We start from the raw sequence: 16,941 nt of genomic DNA, 5'->3' as shown, positions 1-16,941 counted from the left end.
CTGCGGTAAGTCCGGCTGAAACCGCGGCTGCCGCGGTGTCAGAAGATGCAGCATGTCTGTTTACTTTTCTTTTTTGTTTATTTTCGTCGCGCCTCTATGGAGCGCCGGCTGCAACGGAAAAGCGAGCGGCCGGGTCGCTTCAAAGCCACCGCGGCTTAAACCGTGGCGGTTCTCCCGGCGGGAATCTCGTGCTTTTTGCACCGAGATCAACACTATAGTTCATATGGCATGGATTTGAAATCCATGCTGTGAAAAAAAAAAAGGCCATGGATTATCAGTAGTGCAGAAATTCAAGGCTCAGACTCTGTTTTCTACTTTGGATTCGACTACAAATACACAACAGATTTTAAATATCATAACATACTTTAAAATGGACTACACATGGACAAAAAAAAAATGCCATTGTGCTGGAGGCCTAAGAGAGAAGGTGAAGAGCAGAGAATGCATACACAGCCAGGAGCAAAATAACAGGGCAGCCCAGCTAGATGACGAAGTTACAGACTGTAACAAAATGCTAGCTAAATTTTTAATGAAGTGTATTAAGAAAAATTGCTTAAAGGAGTTTTCTGAGACTTAGGCTGGCTGTCCATGGGCGATAATTCATAGCGTGATCTGCGGCGATAAATCGCATGTGGGTGACGCTTGAAATGCTTTTCATAGGATAACAATGGAAAGCACAGCCCGATGTACACGAATGGGAAATCCATAGCGATTTTTCACTCGCTTCTAAAAATCGTGGCATTCCGCGATTCTCCGCTAGAAACCTATCATTAATAGGTTCATCGCGGTGGCCTTTAGTGTTCCCCCTGCGGCGAAAAATCATTTGCGATATTCCGTGGACAGGCGGCCTTAGCAGATCAATAACATATTGGTGGAGATGTGCCACTCAGGACCCCTGCCGATCAGCTGTTTAAAGAGGAAGCAGTGTCAGGTATAGCAGCTCAATCCCATTCACTTGCCATGTGATGAATGAAAGGGATGTCCCTGGCCCAAGTAGAGGCCGTAGTGTTCACTAAAGTCCCAAGACCTCTTCGACAGCTGATCAGAGGACCCCCACCAATCCGATGTTGATTACCCATCCTGAAGATAGGTCATCAATATATTTCAGTCAGAGAAAATCCCTCAATTTTGTATTTAGAAGCAAACAAACAAAAAAAAATCTCAGTGCACAGGTGTCCATGAGCTTTAAATTAATAGGATTGTGGGTATAATAGTAAGGAAAGGCTACAAAATTTGATAAGAACAAATCTTCCTCTCAGAACTGTACTGTCTGCCACTACTTTATATCTGAGAGACACTAGAAGACCCAGTGATTGATTTGTGGTGCCCCGATCATAGTGGAGAGGTGCTGCACATGCTCAATCATTTTGTTAAAAAGGCTGATCCACAAACAACATTCCTCATTTATCCAGTAGATAGGTGTTACATGTATGATTGGTGCGGATCTGACCACTGGGACCCCACCAGTCATGGGAAAAGGGATCTAGAGTATCTCGTGTGAATGAAGCGGTAGTCTGAGTTCCCAATTTTCATTATCAGTATGTGTCCCAGCAGTAAGACTGACAGCTATCATACCTACTCTGTGGATAGGTGATAAATGTTGATTGTAGGCTAACCCATTTAAACATCAACCGATGTGATTAACAGCCACGGTAGCATTAGTCAATATGCCCAAAATATGTAGAAAAACCACTGTCACTATCCTGCTACAGATTATGAATGGTGGGGTTACATGGAAAGGATAATACCTAGAATGTGGAAAGCAGAGGGACACAAGGCGAAACTTCATCAAAAAGTGTAGAATTGTACTTTAACTGGTAGCCTACAACTTTTAAAACCACTATGATTCAAAGCCGGAGTAGTAAATTGGAGCCGTGCAAATCTCAATTTTCCACAAGATGCGCTGTTTATAGCAACTTACATGGTTCCTACATTCTCAGTAGTTTTAATGTCCTTCCGCTTATTAAAACAAAATCACAGTTATCATTTTTCCAAACTAAACAGATTAAGATATTGTTACCACGAACCCACCTTTTGTTGTGACTGTAGGCTCACGGACAACAGTTCGCCCAAGTGCATTGGTACACCACCTGCCTGGAGAAAGAAATGGCATGCTCATTATACTTTATTTATGAAGCATCATATAACAGTGCTGTACACAAGGGGTCTAATCCAAGGAACGCGCTAGGAATCGTAAAGAAGTAGTAACATTGTAATGACAAACTCTCATTCTATTGTGTGCTTCATTTTCCAATTGTAACCTGCAATATACATAAGGGCTTCTCCAGTCATCAGGCAGCCCGGAGATCCATCCGCGTGCCCCGTCTGCACAGACAATGCCCATCGGACATCCATCCGCGTGCCCGGTCTGCACAGACAATGCCCATCGGACATCCATCCGCATGTCCGGTCTGCACAGATAATGCCCATCGGACATCCATCCGCGTGCCCGGTCTGCACAGACAATGCCCATCGGACATCCATCCGCGTGCCCCGTCTGCACAGACAATGCCCGTCGGACATCCATCCGCGTGCCCCGTCTGCACAGACAATGCCCGTCGGACATCCATCCGCGTGCCCCGTCTGCACAGACAATGCCCGTCGGACATCCATCCGCGTGCCCCGTCTGCACAGACAATGCCCATCGGACGTCCATCCGCGTGCCCCGTCTGCACAGACAATGCCCATCGGACGTCCATCCGCGTGCCCCGTCTGCACAGACAATGCCCATCGGACGTCCATCCGCGTGCCCCGTCTGCACAGACAATGCCCATCGGACGTCCATCCGCGTGCCCGGTCTGCACAGACAATGCACATCGGACGTCCATCCGCATGTCCGGTCTGCACAGACAATGCACATCGGACATCCATCCGCGTGCCCGGTCTGCACAGACAATGCACATCGGACATCCATCCGCGTGCCCGGTCTGCACAGACAATGCACATCGGACATCCACCCGCGTGCCCCGTCTGCACAGACAATGCACATCGGACATCCACCCGCGTGCCCGGTCTGCACAGACAATGCACATCGGACGTCCACCCTCGTGCCCGGTCTGCACAGACAATGCACATCGGACGTCCACCCGCGTGTCCGGTCTGCACAGACAATGCACATCGGACGTCCATCCGCGTGTCCGGTCTGCACAGACAATGCACATCGGACGTCCATCCGCGTGTCCGGTCTGCACAGACAATGCACATCGGACGTCCATCCGCGTGCCCGGTCTGCACAGACAATGCCCATCGGACGTCCATCCGCGTGCCCGGTCTGCACAGACAATGCCCATCGGACGTCCATCCGCGTGCCCGGTCTGCACAGACAATGCCCATCGGGCGTCCATCCGCGTGTCCGGTCTGCACAGACAATGCACATCGGACGTCCATCCGCGTGTCCGGTCTGCACAGACAATGCACATCGGACGTCCATCCGCATGTCCGGTCTGCACAGACAATGCACATCGGACGTCCATCCGCATGTCCGGTCTGCACAGACAATGCACATCGGACGTCCATCCGCATGTCCGGTCTGCACAGACAATGCACATCGGACGTCCATCCGCGTGCCCGGTCTGCACAGACAATGCACATCGGACGTCCATCCGCATGTCCGGTCTGCACAGACAATGCACATCGGACGTCCATCCGCATGTCCGGTCTGCACAGACAATGCACATCGGACGTCCATCCCCATGTCCGGTCTGCACAGACAATGCACATCGGACGTCCATCCGCGTGTCCGGTCTGCACAGACAATGCACATCGGACATCCATCCGCGTGCCCGGTCTGCACAGACAATGCACATTACAAGTCCGAATCCTGTCCGTTAAAATGGACGGGAAAACTACATGCAGCCATTTTTATTTCCCCCCACACAGACCACCGATCCATGCGAAAAATGTATATATCCTATTCACAGTACACACGTACGAATACACCAAGTACATTACAGACTACGGAATATTATTGAAGCTTAACAAAGCAAGAAATTGATTTACAAGGACTATAATAAAGAAGCTAAGAGAACCCGCTCTAATAGTCAGATCTAGATCCCTGGATACAGACACCACAACTACAATGAAAACATACAGTTTTTATGTTGTTGGTTGCATTTCAAAAACTAGAAAATGACTGAAAGGAAAAAAAGATTTCTATAAAAACGTTATTTTTCCTCTCAGCAGCCTTAAAAGGACGTCCATCACCTCTAGAAGGGGAATGTTTGAGCGTATGTCACGCATATGGATTTTACAGCGGAAAAATTCCACTGCATGGGAACTTGCTTCCAAAAAGCAGGAGTGAGCGGACAGAAGGCGAGGTGCCGTCGTGTGACCCTCCGAGTCAGTGTACAGTGCTGAGATACCCTTTACGGCACACAACCCAGGGGACCTCTTGGCACCCTTGAAGGAAATATTACACGAAGCTAAAGCGGTTGCAAACTACTGATGGCCTAGTCTCAAGATAGACCATCAACATTAGATTGGCAGTGGTCTGTTGAACAAGATCCCAGCTGCCATGTGTTTGCTGGGCCAGTGTGGTCACGTGTTGAACTGATTTCTGCAGGAAGCACACAGTTCCGTTCCCATTACAGTGGCCAGGCTTGGTATTGCAAATAAATTTCTCATTCTCTTCATTTGGAACTTTGCCTATAATATGAAGCCTGGCCATTACAGTGGGGACAGAGCTGTGTGCTTCCTACGAAAATCAGATCAGTGCCCAGGCTTAGTGAATAGATGATTGGTGGGGATTCCAGACGGCAGACTGCTGATTTGCCATTGATGACCAACCCAGGAGAATAGGCAATCAATCGTTTACAACTTGCCAACACCTTTAGCAGCTCCGCACAGTGTATTAAGTTAAGACAAATTATGTGAAGAGGTCGCTGTCCAGAAGAGATTATAGTCTATAGTATACACTTTGATGTGGGAAATACGTATTCTGATTATTTCACCCTTTAAATGCAACACAGCCAAATGCATATTTATAACCACAGACAACATGGAGGCAGGACATGTATGTACACTGCTCCTGTGTTTGTGAAGCACCTTGGCAAGACTCGAAATACCACCCTAAGCCACGAGGGCAGTGCCGCGCCGGCCTTTCCCTGCCCCAATCATCTATAGAAACAGCTCCTCTCCTGGCTTGTGTATAGGAAGAGATCATTAGGGTGGGGAGAGGCCGGAGAGCCATTCTGAGTCAAACTTCAAAGTTTGTTTATTTTGAAGCACCGCAGTGCTTATACCTGTCCTGGATCAGGAGATGTTTATTTCCAAACTACTTTGTTACTGCTCTCTGACAAGGAAATCAACCATCCCTTCTATGGAGATCCAGCACCGCTGGTGGCCAGGCCACACGTAGGCGCTCCCGAGCCCTCAGATTTAAAATTACAGAAAGGAGTAAGAAGTGTGCAAGCGCTGGCCTCAAACTCCACAGAAGAGGTGGTCGGGTCCCTGGTGACACCATGCAGTAAGCAACCAGAGAGCAAAGGAATCCATATCTGGAGAATGAAGCATTTTGGAAATAACCATCTTATGGGGGAATGCACTGTCCTGGGATTTAGAACACACTGAAATAGGATTCCCACGGTGCGAATACCCATAGAAAACTTAGTTTTTACTGCAATTCTGTATAATATATAGTACTGCACACTGTATGGTAGTAAATAAAGCTGGACTGTTCAGGTAAAGCTACGTAATAAATGATGCTTATAGGGTTGTCCCGCACGGACACCCCCCTCTCTGATGTAGCTCCCCCATCAGTTCCTGCAGGTGACCTATCCGTAGTATAAAAGGAGGGCAAATGAAGTGAAATGCTGGCTATATGTACGGCCATGTACGATACACAAAGTCTACGAAGATATTAACGCAATCTGTCAATGTCAATCATCATGCATGACAAATTTCAGCAAGCCAGGCCTCCATACGAAGCAATCCCACAACTATAGAAGCCACAGCTGGATGAACGGCCGAGGGGTCAGATGACATCCAGCTGTCACACCATAATACAAGTGTCCTACAGCAAGGCAAGCTAGAAAACTAGTACATGGCACAGGCGTCTGAGGGCAAACCACTGCACCGTGCCAGGCTCATTACAGGGCATCGCTACATCAGTAAGAAGAGATTCAGGTTTTCCTTCCACCATAAAATTAAATTTACGCAGTGAAAGAAATTACCTACATAGTTGACCTACTGACCCAATGGAACAGAGAAGGTTTATTGAAAGGTGACAGTTTTGTTGCTACACAAAATAATGGTATCACTCCAAATACTGTCATTCTATCATCTACATACAGCTTTAAAGGGCCACTCCGGCAAAAACACATTGTTCTCTATGCCGACCCCCCACCCCCACCTGATTGCCTGTCACACTCTGGGGGTCTCCTCTGTGTAATGCAGTCACTTTCCTGCAGTGCAGCCCTCTGTCTGATGCTTAGCAGACATCATCTTGATGATGAGAATTTTTTTTTCCTTTAACTTTCCCTTTCAATCAATTGTATGATGCATCACACCAGCATTAGTTAAGGCTATACCATTTTTACCTGCAGGGGGACAGTTTAAATAGCATTATCTTTTACCGTATATTCACTTAATTATGCTACAGCCCATTATCAGGAGGAGGAGTTGTGATCTCCTCTATTATAACTGTGTGACCGGAGCTGTGTGATCATCATCAGTAACTGTGCTAGGAGTGCCTGTATCCCCCTATAGGCAAATTCAGTGGTAGATCCACAACAGCATCACTGAGAAAATGAATCCATAACTCCCAAGTAGATCTGCGATCACATGACCATCTGAGGAGAAAGCCTGGGAGATTCAGACAAAAAGAAATAACTAACCAAGGAAGCACTAGCTCCCCTATACATACACTGATAGGAGAGCTGCATAATGAATGAATAAATAAATAAATAAAAAACAAACAAACAAACAAAAATCACGGGAGTGGCCCTTTAAGATTCCTGCACATTGTTCTTCCGACATTCAGCCAATTCTGGTGGTGGCGTCTACGGTCACATGGGATTTAAAATAGGTGTTTGCAGGCAGCCAGACTGTCCTGCAATGCAGTTGGGCAGCGGTTGCCGTGGCAACTGGAAGCCTAACAGTGGCCTTCAAGCCTGCCATAGCTAGTACTGTCAAAGACAGATAATACACGGGTTGTATGGGATTGCATGTTCAAGTCCACTACAGGAACATAGAAAAGAAGTTAGAAAAGCGAGGAAAATCCAAACATCACACACAGGGGTCGTACCAAAATAAGACTTCTCACCTAGCCATAAGATAGCTGCTGGAAATCTAATCGGTGGGGATGTCACCGAATGGGAGACCCGTGTCCCCCTCTTCACCTCACTGCAGGAGGTTACATGGAGTGGCGGTCACACGTGTGTGTCGCTCCACTCATAGTAGCCGAGCGCTTGCACTTGGCCACTTCTGTCAGCCCGATAAAAATAAATGGAGCGACACTGTGCATACGCGACCAGCACGCCATTCAATCTCCACGACACTGCGGTGATAAGAGGGGGACACGAGTCTTCCATTCTCTGAATCTCTGGGGTCTCTGATGAGCCCCCCACTGATCAGACTTATCACTGATCCTGCATTATTTTATTTCTTCCCTCCATCACAATAGCAGTGTTGTTCCAGCATATTTTAATGGGGTTCAAGTGTCAAACTGCAGCATGTACAGGTAAGCAGGGAGGTGCTGTACCCACTCTGACAGCTCCCTGCTGCCCTGTACTAGCTGCAGCCACTCACACAGGCAGACATATGACAAATGGAGGTGTTCAGAGCACCATAGGGAGCGATCCTTATCATTTATATAGTGATAAATGCTCTTTTTCAAGTGTTAATGACATGTTGCTGCCATGTTCCTGGTACTAACATCAGTAATTTAGTATTGCCGTGTGATAATGTGTGTGTGGTTTAAGGACAACTCCACCCCAAGATGTTTATCTACCCATCACCTGGGTAGTGGGAGTGAGTAACATCAGGTTATTTCTTTACCTCATCCAGCTCGCCCATAGCCATCTCATCAGACTAGAGACAGGCATTTGTGGGAAAGTGGGATACTGAACCAACTGTACATGAAGATAAACCACCTGTGAGACGTGTCCTAGCCATGTATGGTGCCACTCGGCGCTAGTACCCGGGCAGAGCGGCTTCGTGCAGTGTTCACTGAGTATTTGTCTCGCAGACTAGCATTCAAACACGCGATTTTCGAGTGCCGTCCGCTCTATTTTTGTGCTTTTTAACACACCTCATCACCCATCACAATGAGGACATTAGAATCTGCTGTCAAGCGCAGTAACACGCATTCGAAAATGCTGATCAGAATCACGGTAAACCAAAGCCATGTGTGAGAGCGGCCTTACAATGCTGGCAAAGAAGGAGGATGACGTCACCAATTTTACTTTCCCTCCAGGTGACACAGAAAGCTGCGTTCAAAAGTAAAAGAATGTACACCGCGTTCTACCTCATTTTTGACAGCGTTGAATTCAATGGGTGACGCATCGCATTTGAAAACGCTTAAACGCCGAAAATAGCATAGACCTCGCTCGCAAATTGCGATGTTAGAACACTAGTCTGTGAGACCCAATTGAAATCAAAGAGGCATTTACAGCGTTTAGCGCGGCATTTTAAAAGCTGCACTATGCGGTGTAAAAAGTGGGCTGTGTGTGAGAGCGGCCGAAGAAGGGGGAGAACGGGAAGACACAAGTACATGCCTGCCCGAATCAGCACATCGTATCGCCTCTCTCCACTCCACTTCTATCATTTTCAGCTGGATCCTTTCATAGACTGTATATTTATTGTGTGTGGCCACCAAATAAGGCCGAATGCCCACGGACGGATTATCGCTGCGGAATTCGCGGTCAGACACCCGCCATGAATTCCACAGCAATGTCCGTCCATAGACATGCTGTGGAAAACGATTCTCCTTGCCCAAATCAACTGTGATTTTCCACTCGCAGGGGAGAATCGCAGCATGTTCTATTCTGCGTGGGAAATCATCCATTGCAGTCAATGGAAGTCGTCCAAACTGCGATAGTTTCGCAGTGAGCACTGCAGAAGTACCATGAGAATCTGCGTCACAGCCCAGCACAGGCACGTCATGCGCTGCGGCTCACCGGGCGAGACACTCGCGGCGGATCCGGATAGGAGAGTATAGGGTTTTCTGGAGGGTGCCGGATCTGATTTCACTGCCAGATCTCGCAGGTGGAATCTGACCCAGCCATAGGTATGAGGCCTAAGCGGTTGAAAATGATACCCTTTAATCCTGCACCCCCTGCCCCTTTCCAAAATTAATTTGCTGGTAGAAAATAAACGGTCTAGACTTCCTTTAAGGAACCTTCCCACATTGTTTTCTTGGGCCGCCTGCACACGGGCGGGTCAGATTCCACATGCGGTATCCCGCAACAGAATCCGGCCCCAACAGCAGCGCCGTGCCCCTGCAGTGGGTGTCCCTGCAGTGTCCTACTGGTGTTTGTGATGCCGACTCTGCCAGCAGAGACCATGTATGGGCAGCCAGTGCGCTGTGCATGTCCACGTATCTCATGCTCAGTGTAACTTATAGCACGCAGAAAAATAGAACATGCTGCGATTGTTTCTCACGCATACCTACGCACTGTATCTACAGACGCTCATGTGCGTGGATCAATTAAAGTGCATTTACTTTCATTGACTCCATTCACCACATACTACGTGGCTTTGCATTGCATGTGTAATACGCAGTAAAAACGCCCGTGGACATGAGCCCTGAGGCGATTGGGAGATTTGAAACACTACAAACAGTGCAGTTTTCTCATTTTTTGTGCATTTTTTCAGGAAGTGCCATTGCAGAATTCTCTACGTATGACCTATTATTTCAGGCAATTTGTATTAGAGTTTCCTATAAGAAAAAAACAACAGCCTGGGTATACTAATAGATCATAGACTGAACACGAGTCAACAATGTGATGCAGCAGCCAAAAAGGCAAACACAATTCTGGGATGTATTAAGAGAAGCAAATAGTCTAGATCACGTGAGGTCATTATCCCCCTCTACTATTCCTTAGTCAGACATCATCTGGAATACTGTTCTGGGCACCCCACTTTAAAAAAAGAGATAGACAAACTGGAGCGAGTTCAGAGAAGAGTTACCAAGATGGTGAGCGGTCTGCAAATCATGTCCTATGAGGAACAGTTAAAGGATCTGGGAATGTTTAGCTTATAAAAAGAAGGCTGAGAGGAGACTTAATAGCTGTCTACAAATATCTGAAGGGCTGTCACAGTGCAGAGGGATCAGCCCTATTCTCATCTGCACAAAGAAAGACTAGAAGCAATGGCATGAAACTGAAAGGGAGGAAAGACAAATTAGATATTAGAAAAACTTTCTGACAGTGAGGGTAATCAATGAGTGGAACAGGTTATCACAGGAGGTGGTGAGTTCTCCTTCAATGGAAGTGTTCAAACAGGCTGGACAAATACCTGTCTGGGATGATTTAGTGAATCCTGCCCTGAGCAGGGGGTTGGACCTGATGACCCTGGGGGTACCTTCCAACTCTACCATTCTATGATTCTACTTCAAGGCTTTCTTCTAAAAACATGGACGGGCAGTGCAGTAATGCAGCCCTCCGTGCCGCAGCGTGGAACAGCCAGCGGATGCACACACTGCTTCTACTTATGAGTGCTGGGAAAGTGTGGTGCCCAAAGCATGAAAGATCTGTTCCGCAGGGAGAGACAGTAACATCTGCACACATGTGAACATCTAGAGACTCCTGGCTGCTGGAGCACTGCTAGGTGAAGAATATTAGAAATTAGGCATTTTCAAAAATATATAGAAATAAGAGACTGTTAGAGATTCGAGGAAGCTAAGGAATTAGCTAGGATTGTATTAGCGGGACAACCTGGTAAATGGCTCAGCATCACACGGCTTGTCATTGCTAAACCAAAAGTCTGAGAGATTGTTAATAAATGCTTTCAAGTAACTGGCAAGGAGATCTTTGCATCGCTACAGGCATACTTTTCTCTGGTTACTGTAGCAGATTTTGTTAACATTCTCCCCATTTTGCATACTGACTGATGAAGTGGATTGTTGCATCTGTAATCTAGCATTAGGATATTCCTAGGGCTGTCTGCCCCTCGTTCTAGGGTGGTAGCCCATAAGGGTTATTGTAGCAGATGCTCAGTAGACTTCCACCTCCACCATCATTACAATGATGGGTTTTTAACATCCATACAGGTAAGAGCGGCCTTATTGGACTTCATATCCTCTTTCTTCCCTTGCAGGAATCTCCTGCGCTGTAAGTTACTTAGAGGCTCTGCTCCTTCACTCTCAGGCCGGTTTCACATGGCCAACAAACTCGTACAAGTTTTGTATGTTGCGAGGCGCACAAATATGAACCCCATTCTTTTCAATGGAGTCATATACATGAGCGATGTTTCCCTGCAGTGTAGCATGTCCTATCTGTTTGCAGTTCTCATCACCTATTGTTTTCAATGGGACAGTTAAACACATCGCACGGCGTGAATACGAGGTTTCCCAGTGGAAGCCGGGCCGGAGGATCGCTACTTTACTGAAGCGATGGGAAGTGTTGTTGCCATAAAATGCCTCACGACTGTTAAAAAAAAAAAAAAACCACACGTTAGTGAGCGCGATATAGGCGAAATTTCTTGGCCAGAGATCGCGCTCATCCGTGTGTAGGTAGCCTCAAGCAGAGAGGAAAGTCATTCCTACTGCCTTGCAATAGGCAGCTTTCTATCTATACTGTCCATAGGAAGGAAGCTGAAAATGTCTAGAATCGAGTGTGTTATTTAAATAAACATGTTTTTCACTGAATTACCCCTTCAAACAACTCAATGCTAACACCACATGTAGGGTTAATAAACCAGACTGATAGTAAAAATCCAAATTAATCTCCAACTTCTGTTAATGCCAACACCTTAATCCTCGCCAGGGGTCAAGAAAGATGAGAAATGGGTTGTTTGGTTGGATTATCCAGCTGTCCCAGTGTCTGCATGTGACATGGAGGAACATTAATGGTCATCTGTAAATTTCTAACAATAAGGCCGGGCTCACATGAGCGTATCTGGCAGCATGTGGGCTGTGACATATATGCGCGGCACACTGTCATTGTGTACTGGCTACATGCCACTCATCGCCATGTACTATTTTGGTGCGAATACATACGCAATATGCGCCAAGATAGAACATGCTGCAATTTTTCTTGTGCATGTATTTCACGCAAGTCCTGTGAGTGGCAACAAGGCCGCCTACGGCAGATTGGTACGTCGCATTCCATGCTTGGAATACGCTGTACCAGCAGGCTGGTGGGAGCCGGGCCAAATGCTGTGTGATTTAGGCAGCCTGTAGACGTCCGGGTCGGATTCGGCTGCGAGACTTCTTGCAGCGGGACCTGACCCGAGTGTCTGCAGAGAGCAGCGCATCACTCACCTGCTCCCGCAGCTCCGGCTCTTTGATGTATCGGCTGCTAGTCAGCCGACGCATGCGCAGAGCGGAGCCGGCGGCCGGTGAGTGACGTTTCTGTGCGGGGCTCTGCGAGCCCCGCACAGAAATAGAGCATGCCATGGTTTGTTTGCCGCGCGAGATTTCGTGCGGCCATCTGCCTGGGATTGCGTTTGTTAACGCAATCCTATGGCAGCTTCCAGGGGCGGAAATTCCGCGGAAAATCCCGCCGTGGAATTTCCGCCCATCTGCAGGCGGCCTTAAGAAAATAATAATTAACTTTGTAGCATTAAACTATCAGTAATGGACCTTTCTTGCTCCTGATCACAGACAGCTGTGAGGACCCCACCAATAGACAACTCCCACTTCTCTTCTAAGACTTGAGTTGATCATAGCTCACAATATTAGCCATCATATTGGAAAATGCCTGTATAGTAACACATAACTGCAAGAGTACATGCCGCTGGATAGGTGAACAATAGATTGGTGGTGTTCGACTGCTGAGGCCCTCACCAAATGCAAGAATGGGGGTCCCGAAATTCCCCAAATAAATGGAGGGGGCTCACACATGCACATCACTGCATTGTGCATTTCAATAAGGCTGACGGAGATAGCTGAAGGCTTGAACTCTGCTATAACTGGCAGTCCCAATGCAATGATACCCCTCTCCATTCATTCGAGGAAGTCTGAGGCCCCAATTCTGATGAGCTGTTGGGGTCTCAGTGGTCAAACCCCAACGAATCTATCATTTTTCACCTATCCAGTGGTTGGGTGAAAGGTTGAAAAAAACAAAAAAAAAAACAAACAATGAGCTACCAGAATACCCCTTTAATGACCAATGCCTCAATAGTGGAAAAAAAAAATCTGATCACAGATGAATTGTACTATCTATGCCCACCTTAATGTGACAGGGAGAAGAGGGGCGACTCCAACCCCACCTTCAGGTACAAGTTTCAGTGGACTTGGAGCTTTTATCCAAGTACTACACCGACCTCCATCGATTCCACAATCAGTAATGCAGACCGGTAGTTCTAACTACAGGTTTGCTTATATAAAGTGCAGACGTTGTGCTACTGCTTACATGGATGGGACATTACCGCCGTTTAGGACTAAGGTATTTGCCTAATTTGCATCTCACGGCCGGCGACGCTCTTGCATTGGAATTTATGGAAAGGAAGGACCAACAATATTCTGATGAAGTGTAATACTGCAAATAAAACCATCACCTTTAGTCAGACATATATTAGTAAGTCACCAAACCACCTTCATCAGTCTAGTCTGTCACTTCGCACTTCACACTGAAAGTCATTGATGGAGGGTTTTGGTGGGTTACAAAACTGGGAGAATCAGTAATTCCGGTCACATTGTATATTAAAGTGACCCTGCGGTCCTGGAGAAACAAAGATGGCTGCACCGCTTCTCCGACAACCTGATGTACGCTGTGCATTAGTGTACATTAGTAGTCTAAGACTCTACATGCTGCACTGATTGGCCAGCACTAGTCACATGGACAGCACTGTCCAATCAGAGCAGATGTAGTGTCTTATACTAATGATGTCTGCTAATACACAGTGCCCATCAGGTAGTCAGAGAAGCGGTGCGGCCATTTTTGTTTCTCCGGGATTGGAGGGTCCCTTAAAGAAAACATCAAATACTGTTGTAAACCAGTGATGTCACGGTATAGCATGTCTTAACAATTCCTACAAGTCCCCAGACATACAGTCTAACCAATAACACCACCATGGGGTACAACAGCCCGAATGGTATCTGCTGCCGAGGGAAAAAGTTTTCTCAAACCAATTACATAGTCAATGATATTGGCTTGGAAGGAGTTAATCTGCTACCAGCCTGCCTTGTGGGCGGGGTTAGACAGGGATAAAATGGTTTCTGTCAGTAGCCCCATGGCTTTCCATCGTCAGTACGTGGCTACGGCGGCCAATGCCAAGAACACATACAAGACTATTATTCTGGTCAAGAAGAGAAACCCCCTGGAACACCCGAGGACCCCCAGATGTTTTTTGGGCTCCGGAAGAGGTAAAGCCGCACTGCATGGGAGTCAGAACTGCACAACCTGAAACCCTAGCAACGTCTAGATCAGCAGAAAGCCCATCCTCCATGTCTAAGGCTTCATGTCCTCTAGCACAATTTAATTGCGGATTCCGCTGCGGAATCTGCATTCAATTTTCCCCCTAGGGAATCATTGGCCATCCACGGTCAATTAAATTGAATTTTGCACCCGTGGATGGCATTTTAATAGATTTGCGTTTTTTCTGTGTGGGAGAAAAAACGCGGCATGCTCCATTTTACTGCGGATTCCGCGCGGATCGGCCACATTGCTAGCAATGGGTGCGGATATCCGCATGAAAAAAAAAAAACCATTTAAAGCAAATCTGCGCGGAATCTGCTGCAGATTCTGCACGGATTGTATTTTTCTAGTGGACATGAGGCCTAAGGCTTCCGTCACACTGTCAGTGGTGGAGGTTTACAGACTGTGCCAGGAGGGCTCTGGGCGCACGATGCAAGTGGCTTCCTAGACCCACCTTGTGGAGCCAATCTAGTCTCTGTTCAGGTGGCTTGGTTCATAACACCTGCATGGGGTAGTGTGGGGGTCCGCGCCGTTCTGTGCAGGGGCGTCCAGCGCAAGAAGAAAACAGAAACTGACCGTGATTATATAACATGACATAACTATCTAAAATGTTAAAGCGGACTATATATGACAGACACCACTAAGTCACATCCGGCACTTCCATCATAGTCTCCCGCCTAAAACCTCCAATCATGTAAAAGAATAAATAAACTCCCACTAGGAGACGCCCCCGATACGGCTCGCTGTTTTTGGTTGAAACCGGTCCTGATTCCGGCCTAGTAGTCCCTGGTCCGACCGCGATGTAACTGCCCTGTATGACGTGTCTAGAGCAGCGTTTCCCAGCAGCTCCTGCTTCCAGGATCCCCAGCCTATCTCAGGTGATGTCAGTCTCCTAACCTGCCCCAGGATGTCCTGAAGAGCCGACCTGCTGGGGCGAGGACCGGACGAGATGGCACTGTCAGCCAGAGTCCGTCTAGTTAACACCGAGCGGTGCAGCCCTTGGTAGACTATTAATTGGCTGACAATAAAGACTCGGTCCTCGGGGGAGAACACTTTCCATTTGTTGCATCAACTTAACAAAGCCGTAACAATAAGATGATGACAAACTGCTCACTACTCCAGCCGGGTGCGTGATATATATATATACATACATACACACACTGCCCCCATGTAGGCCCTATACCCCTCACCTGGTTGGGCCTCTGCCCATCCTCAGGCTTCCCATCAGTCTGATCTTTCCTCAGACGTCTGCACCCCTGCCCACAAGCCGCCATAGCCTCTACTGTGACGGCCTTGTTGGGTGATGCCAGCAAGATGCTTCATCTACAACCTCGGGCGGCCCACATGGCCGAGGAGATGAGCGTGGGCACATGGGTACCATACAGCTGTAATCTCGTTATAACACTGGGTGATGCCAACTATTACATCTCTGTACGTCCGATCCCCTGTGCCAACCTCCCTGCCATGCACCATCACTGGCATACTGCCCCCCCTCCCCCGCCACACATTACTTAGCAGCAGATAAAGTACAGATCACATGACCAGACAACAGCCCCCCTTTACCTGCCCATCACACAGCAGCGCCCCCCGGCCCCAGCACTAGATCGCGCTCACACAGGTGTTTTTTCCTAGAAACCACTCCAGCAGGTGGCAGTATTGTGTAGAGCACATCTGCAGTCACCCAGGTGAGACATGTTCTAGGGGAAGCCCTAGGAAACGCTGCTTTCCCTTTGTCTGCTGCCCACAGCCTGGGGAGTGATGGGCACACTGGTGCAGTTACCTGGCACTCCTGGCACAGCTGGAGCACACTGCAGCTTACAGGCCGGGCCTATGGAGGGCGCCGCCAGCACTCTGACAGGACACCTGAGGAGACAACACAAAGTGTACAAGAGAAGCTCTCACCGCCCCCAGGAGGATGCAGAAAGGTGGGGGAAGCCGCTTCCGGTTTGAGGGTTGTTTTGGGTCTATTTTTCCAACGTTACTGGTTTTGTACCAATTCTATTCAACGAACGAGGAGCCCGTCTCCCGAAGGCGGGAAGAGAACTCGGCTTATTTTCGTCGCATAGGCTTCGGAAGCTTATTTATTGCCTCTTTCGCTCTCCGTCCACAGCTCGGTGGGACCCAAAATGGCGGCGACGGGCTCGGCCTCCCCCCTTCTCTCGCTCGTTTGCTCTCTTTCCCTGTCTTTCACTCTCCTCAGCGGTGGAACCAAGGCACGCCCCCTCCACACGTGTTTTGAGACGCTATTGGACAAGTCGACTGTCAGTCAATGGAATGGGGCGTTTTTATTGGAGGACTTTATTGTCGCTCAAGGCCGCCCGCCCTGTTCTTGGCTTTTATTGGAAGAGACGGCGAGCGAAGGAGGCGGTCATTAGGATTCTATTGGACGTTCAGCTGTCCATCACGCTGACGCTCTTAAAGA

The 16,941-nt window shown here is 47.9% G+C and overlaps 1 protein-coding gene across 7 annotated transcripts in view; it reads right to left on the bottom strand.

Moving 5' to 3' along the window:
• The window catches only part of CNOT3 (CCR4-NOT transcription complex subunit 3), a 57,204-nt gene extending 40,520 nt beyond the window's left edge, over positions 1-16,684 (bottom strand). For 3 of the 7 annotated variants that reach the window (XM_066607774.1, XM_066607778.1, XM_066607776.1), the window contains exons 1-2: positions 16,422-16,684; positions 2,032-2,094 (exon numbers count right to left, since the gene is read on the bottom strand). The gene's annotated coding sequence lies outside the window, so the exon portion shown is untranslated. Of the gene's footprint in view, positions 1-2,031; positions 2,095-16,299 lie in introns of all 7 variants that reach the window. The other 4 variants (XM_066607775.1, XM_066607777.1, XM_066607779.1 and 1 more) reach the window with 2 other exon arrangements.
• Positions 16,685-16,941: the final 257 nt, after the last annotated feature.

The sequence above is a fragment of the Eleutherodactylus coqui genome, chromosome 6 (assembly GCF_035609145.1).
Source record: "Eleutherodactylus coqui strain aEleCoq1 chromosome 6, aEleCoq1.hap1, whole genome shotgun sequence".
NCBI classification, from domain to species: Eukaryota; Metazoa; Chordata; class Amphibia; order Anura; family Eleutherodactylidae; genus Eleutherodactylus; species Eleutherodactylus coqui.
The sequence above is the reverse complement of the archived record's forward strand: the minus strand, read 5'-3'. Positions and strand labels throughout refer to the sequence as shown.